The following is a 6,738-nucleotide window of genomic DNA, read 5'->3' on the forward strand; positions in this document are numbered from 1 at the left end:
CTAGGGCAGAAAGCAAACCTGACCCGTATTGAACAGAGCAGAACTTCCCAAAAGTCAGTCGAGTGCACTGGAAGAAAGTTAATATATAATTAATAGCCAAAATGTGTTGTTATGCACTTTAAAATTGTTTGTGTTGATACAGTTCAAAATGCTGGTCATGGTTCTGTAGAAAATATTTCCTCAGTAAGAGAAAAATACAGTTTGTAATTTCTTAAATTGTGTCTGGCTCCAGAAGCATGAAAATTTCTAATCAAGCAGCCAAAAAATATAAAGACCAGAATTATGTGCTTGGATAAGCTACATTTCTCATCTTAAATTCCTTTCACATGTAAAAGGCTTTTAAATGCTTGCTGTACCATTCTTTGGGTTTTTTTTACTTAACTGCTGGTTTGGGATGTTAGTTTTGGAATCACACGGTGGTTCTCCACAATAACATAAAACAAATGTTCAAATTGTCCCTTTCAACTAGCCACTGAGTTAAAAATTATCCCTTTATGTAGGAAAGTTCCTCTCATAAAAGCCCACAGCCTGGAGCTGCCACGCGTGTCCGTGACGGGCAGGGGGACAACTGCAGTACTGCTCTCTGCCCACGGGGTGGCAGCACTGCCGCACGGCGGCGCGGAGCGGAGGCAAAAAAGAACGTGGCCAGAAATGCCCTTCCAAACAGCCTCTGGAATAAATGGCCCAAAAGACCCCCGAGCACAACTGCAACAACCCCGCCATCAAACAAACTGAAACCAAAATAGCCTTAAGTTTAGCCTATATTTCAAAAATCCCCCCCAAAATCTTCCCAAAATCTTGAAAACATACCCCTAAAATCGCCCCCAAAATCCCCCCAAGTCTTCCCCAAAAATCATGCAGAAATTCCCAAAAAATCCGCCAAAAAGTCCCCCAAAATCCCCCGAAAATCCCTCAAAATCCCCCCCAAAAATCTCCCCAAATACCCTCCAAGAATCCTCCAATAATCCCCTTAAAGTCCCCCAACCTCCCCCAACAATCCCCAAAAAATCCCTCCAAAAATCCCCCTAAAATTCTCCAAAAATTCACAAAAAATCCATAAAAAAATCTCCCAGAAATCCACAAAAATCCCCAAAAATCCCCCCAAAATCATCCCAAATCCCCTTAAATCGCCCCAAAAATCTCCTAAATATCATCAAAAAATTGCCCCAGAAATCCCCTCCAAAAATCCCCCCAAAATCACGCCAAAAAATGCCTCAGATCCACCCAAAAATCCTGCTAAAATCCCCCGAAAAATCTTTCCAAAAATCCTTCCAAACATTCCCCAAATCCCCCCAAATCCCCCCAAAATTCTCAAAAAATCCCTCCAAAATGCCCCCAAATCCTCCCAAAAATCCCCCCCAAAATCCACAAAAAAATCCCAAAAAATGTTTCCAAAATTCCCAAAATTTCCCCCCAAAATCCCACCAAAATCCCCCCAAAAATCCTCCTAAAAATTCCATCAAAATCGTCCCAAAATTCCCCCCAGAAATTCCGCCAAAAATCGCCCCAAAAATCCCCCCCCCAAATCCCCCTGAAATCCCACAAAAATTCTCCCAAAATCCCACCAAAAATCCCCCAATATATCCTTACAAAATCCTCCCAAAATGCAAAAAAAAAATCCCCAAAAATACCCCCCAAAATCCCGAAAAATCTTCCGAAAAATCTCCAAAAAAATCCCCCAAAATCCCCTTAAAATCCCCAAAAATCCCCCGAAATCCCCCCCAAAATCCCCTCAAAATTCCCACAAAATGCCCCCCAAAATCCTTCCAAATTCCTCCCCAAATCCACAAAAAATCCACAAAAAATACCTCCACAATCCCCTAAAAATATAGTCCCAAAAATTTCCCAAAACTTCCCCCAAATTTCCCAAAAATCCCCCCAAAAAACTCTGAAAAATCCCTCAAAAAATCCCCAAAAAATCAACCGAAAAATACCCCCAAAATTCCCACAAAATCCCCCCAAAAATTCTCCCAAAAATTCCACAACATCCCCAAAAAATCCTCCCAAAATCCACAAAAAGTCCTCCCAAAAATCCCTCCACACTCCCCCCAAAAATTCCCCCCAAAATCCCCTCAAAAATCCTCTGAAAAATTCAATCAAAATCCTACCAAAATCCATAAAAAATCTCTCAAAATTTCCCCCAAATCCCCCCCAAAATCCCCCTAAATTCCTCCCCAAAATACACAAAAAAGTCTCCCCAAAATCCCCCCAAAATCCCACCAAAAATCCTACTAAATATTCCCCCAAAATCCCATAAAATTCCCCCAAAAATCCCCCGAAAAATCCCCCAAGTCCCCGAAAACACCCCAAAATCCCCCCAAAAATCCCATCAAAATGCCACAAAAAAATCCAGCCAAAAATCTTCCCAAATCTCCACAAAAATCCAATAAAAATCGTCCCAAAATCCAAAAAAATCCCTCCCGAATCCCCCCAAAACTTCCCTACAAATGCCCCCAAAATCCCCCCAGAAATCCTCCCAATCACCCCAAAAATCACATAAAAATCCCCCCAAAATCCCCCCGAAAATCACACAAAAAAGCCCCCCAAAAATTTCCTAAAATCCCCCCAAGACACCTCCAAAAATTCCCCAAAAATCCCCGCCAAAATCCCCCCGAAAATCCCCCCTAAATTCCTCCCCACAAGCTCCCCAAAATACACAAAAAATCCCCCAAAATACCTCCAAAAATCCCCGCCCAAATCCCCCCAAAAATTCCCCCCAAATCTCCCCAAATCTACAAAAAATCCTTCCAAAATCCCCCCCAAAATCCCCCAAAAATCTCCAAAAAGCCCCCCCCCCAAATTTCCCCAAATCCCCCCAAAAATCCCTAAAAAAATCCCACCAAAATCCTCCAAAAAATCCCACCAAAATCCTCCTAAAATCCACAAAAAATCCCTCCTGAACCCCCCTAAAAATCCCGCCAACTGTAAGTTACTGTACAAAAAGATCTGCATCTCCTGGAGTTTTGTATTTGAGGTGCTTTGAGGTTTATTTACGCACCTCCCCCTTTGTTTCCTGGACAGGTTTTACGTGACAGTGGAGTGTTTGAGTACACATGGAAGGGAACTTTCAGTTTGGCTGGAACATTTGGATAATGCAACAGAAGACCAGAAGGAAGCAGTGATTCAGCTTTTGGAAAGGGTAACAGTGTTCAGATTAGCTGGATAAACAATGCAAAGAATAATGTTGGTGGGAACTAGAGATTTTGTTCTGTTGTTGAGAAACCTGTCAAAGACCAGTGAATGGATTCTCAGAAAAGCATTGTTTGGGGTTCTTTATACAGAGGTGGCATCATTCTTGACTCGAATGGGAGGACAGGAAAATTATTTGCAGGAAAATGCAATCCAAAAGGATCAGTTATTATTACAGCATTGTTGGTATAAGTGTAGAGAGCCGTATGTGTGGTATCTTTGATCTCCTCTTTAGGTGCCAAAATTATCAGACCTCAGTGAATTGTGATCTTTTACGAGGAAAGCTGACACTTGCTGTTACTCTTCAGGATGTTGAATGCCCAGTGCTTCATTTCCAGTGCGGTCTCCCCAGGGACTCAGTCTGTGGTAGCAATCTAGATGCCAAATTGCAGTGGACCTTTCTTTTTTCCGCTCCCATGCAGAGCAGGAACCGTAGACAGAATGCTGCAGAAGTGATATGGAAGTTGTCCTTCTAAAACCTGCCCATCTTCCAACACCTTTTCGCACACGGTCTTTCTTAGCAGCATATGCTTCCCCTGCGCTTGACAGCCAGCGCACTTACCTTCCTCTCCACCTTTGCTGGCAGATCCTGCTGAAGCTGGTGCCAGAGCCCTGCCCCTGCACAGACAAGGCAGCAGACCTGGTTCAGGAAGCCAGCATGCTCCAGGTCGCCGTGTTTAATTAAACAGGACTCTGATAACATCAGCATCCCCGTCTCTCACATTGCTGGTATGTGGTGACGCCTCAAACACAATTCCACGACTTGGGGCTACATTTTCTAGCCCCAGTAAGCAAACTGGGGACGGATAACTATAGAGATCCTGTTAAGTAAGGACCTCCAGGACTCAGCCCTCCATGTGAACTTGGTATCAGAAGTAGAAGTTGGAGTTGCAGTTACCACTTTAACCCCCAAAAGTAATTTCTGATGTGGCGGTGCCACTTTAACAGTATTTGAAGTCTCTATTCATGCTCTTGCAGCAGCATTTTTGAACTAAAATGGAAATTTAGTCCTTCTGCCTGGGGCTGTTCATAGAATCGTGGAATCCCAGAATGGTTTGGATGGGGAGGCACCTTAAGGTTGTCAGTTCCACCCCCTGCTATGGGCAGGGAGACCTTTCGGTAGCCCAGGGTGCTCCAAGCCCCATCCAGCCTGGCTTTGGGCACTGCCGGGGATCCGGGGGCAGCGACAGCTTCTCTGGGCAGCCTGTGCTGGACAGCAGCATTGACAGGCAGAGTGAAGTTCAGCTGTGATTTTTGTGTTGCACTTAACAATGTATTGCGTGACAAATGGGGCTTTCATCCTTTCTTTGACTTTTTTTTTTTTTTTTTTTTTTTTGGAGGAATTGAATTTAAAAAAAATGCCTTGTATTCCTGGAGTGTTGCATTCTGCCTCTGTTGTTTTCCCAGTTAGTCTAGATCCTCTGCTTAGATTTTTTCTTCACTTATTAGATGTCCTGATTATATGGTGGATGTCCTGATCGAGGGCAGTGATGGCTTAGATGAAGAAATCGGGTTCTCTTTAAATGAAGATGTGATTGTCCAAACATTTCCTTTCAGTGCTGTTGTCCCTGCGGTGTTAGAAGCCAGGAATATGCTGTTGCTTCAGTCTGAAACTGGAACAGGTACAGATTTTTTGGTTTAGTGGGTCATTTCTACCAGTGGAGTGAGAAGTGGCATCATTTTTACCCATTTTTAATAATTTTTTGCCATTTATCGTTTTTTAGCTTAAGACATGACATTATCTTCCCTGCAAGCAGAAGGAGATTCAAATCCATGGTGTTTCTTGCTCAAGAGAGGCATTGAAGCTCTGTAGGTGCTTCTGCCATTTTTCCCTGACCTTGAAGAGAAGAGACACTGTCCCTGCATGGACAGTCTGGATCTGGAGGTAGTTGGCTTCAGTAACACAGTGTTTTAAAGGACTGAGTGTGGAGACCAGGAGAGGAAAGTGGTTTCCATGGCTGTAGGCAGCTCTTCCGAGATCAGGGAGAGAGGACTGCGCTGTTAAATAGGAAATGGATGCATTTTCCAAAGAAAACTATTTCAGAAATGAAGCTCTGGTGGCAAAGTTCTGCCACCTCCTTGAAGAAAGCGCTGGAGTCACAGGGGCATCAGGTGGGCTGGGAGCAGGACTTGCCAACTCCACAGCACCTCACTGCGTTCTCAGTGTGTATTTGGCGATCGAGTAGCACCGGGGGTGGACTGAAAGGGGGGTGCACATTGGCAGGCACTCTGTCAGGAAAGTGTAGCAGTGAACAGGAGACCCGGTGATCCATTGCAGGGCGTAACTATGGAGGAACTAATGGGGCTTGGTAATTTTTTGAGAACAGAAGCACAGGCAACTCTTGGTCCTTTTAAGTGTTGTGAAGTGATGCGCCTGGTGCGGCAGGCATTAGACAGAATTAAAGAGCCAGGTGGGATCTCTGCATATATGGGAATAAAGCAAGGAAGGGATGAGGCTTTTGGACCATTTATAGATAAAGTAGCTAATGCAATTAACCAAGCAGGAGTTCCTGAGTTTATGAAAGGTACACTATTAAAACAGTGTGCACTGCAAAATAGCAATCAGGCTACAAAGAATGTACTAAATACTCTAGGGGCCAATTGGTCTATCGAGGAAGCTCTGGAGCGAATGTCCAACATGCCCGCGGGGAGTCAGGCTTTGGTAGTTGATGCTTTGAGGGAAATTGGAATAGGGTTGAAAAAACAAGCAGAGGCTACAACACAGCAGGTACTTGCCGCTCTTGCACCTTTACAAGCAACGGTAACCAGCACGCCGCGTCCAACCACTAGTGGCGGGATGCGGTGCTATCGATGTGGAGGAGCTGGTCACATACGGCGAAACTGCCCGGCAAACAATGTCTGGTGCCAAAACTGCCGATCGGACACACACAGTCTCAGAGTCTGACGACGTCACTCGGGAAACGGGAAGACCGGCACACCCCCCAGCCGCCACGCTCCGACACAAGTAGCTGCTGTGACCAACAACATGCAACAACCCTCCGGCCAGTCACCCCAGGAAGCCTCGGCTTGGACCTGGCAGCCGCAGTAAGGATAACTTTACTGACTACCCAACCGGCAAAAATACCAACGGGAATAAAAGGACCTATAGTAAAAAAAGGACAAGCCATGGGAGCCCTGTTATTGGGTCGCTCATCTGCTACAATGATGGGACTGTTCGTTCTACCTGGAGTAATAGACGCTGATTATACAGGGGAAATCTGTATCATGGACACACTAATACTCCCCCAATTCAAATTGAGAAGGGGCAACGTATAGCTCAGCTGGTACCTTTGCCACAACTTACTAAGGCTTTACCTCCACACCATGCTCAATCAAGAGGTGACCAAGGCTTTGGCTCCTCTGGAGGACTTACCCTGCTGACTATGGGCCTACACGATCGGCCAAGGCGTACGGTATCCATAGAATACCAAGGGGAGCAGAAAAGACTTGAAGGTCTTTTGGATACCGGTGCAGACACTAGCATAATTGCTCCAGAATACTGGCCGCAACATTGGCCACTGCAGTCGAGTACATCCAGTTACAGGGGTC

This window comes from Chamaea fasciata, unplaced genomic scaffold (genome assembly GCF_029207755.1).
Source record: "Chamaea fasciata isolate MVZ Bird 193981 ecotype frontalis unplaced genomic scaffold, bChaFas1.0.hap1 SCAF_35, whole genome shotgun sequence".
Classification (NCBI taxonomy): domain Eukaryota; kingdom Metazoa; phylum Chordata; class Aves; order Passeriformes; family Sylviidae; genus Chamaea; species Chamaea fasciata.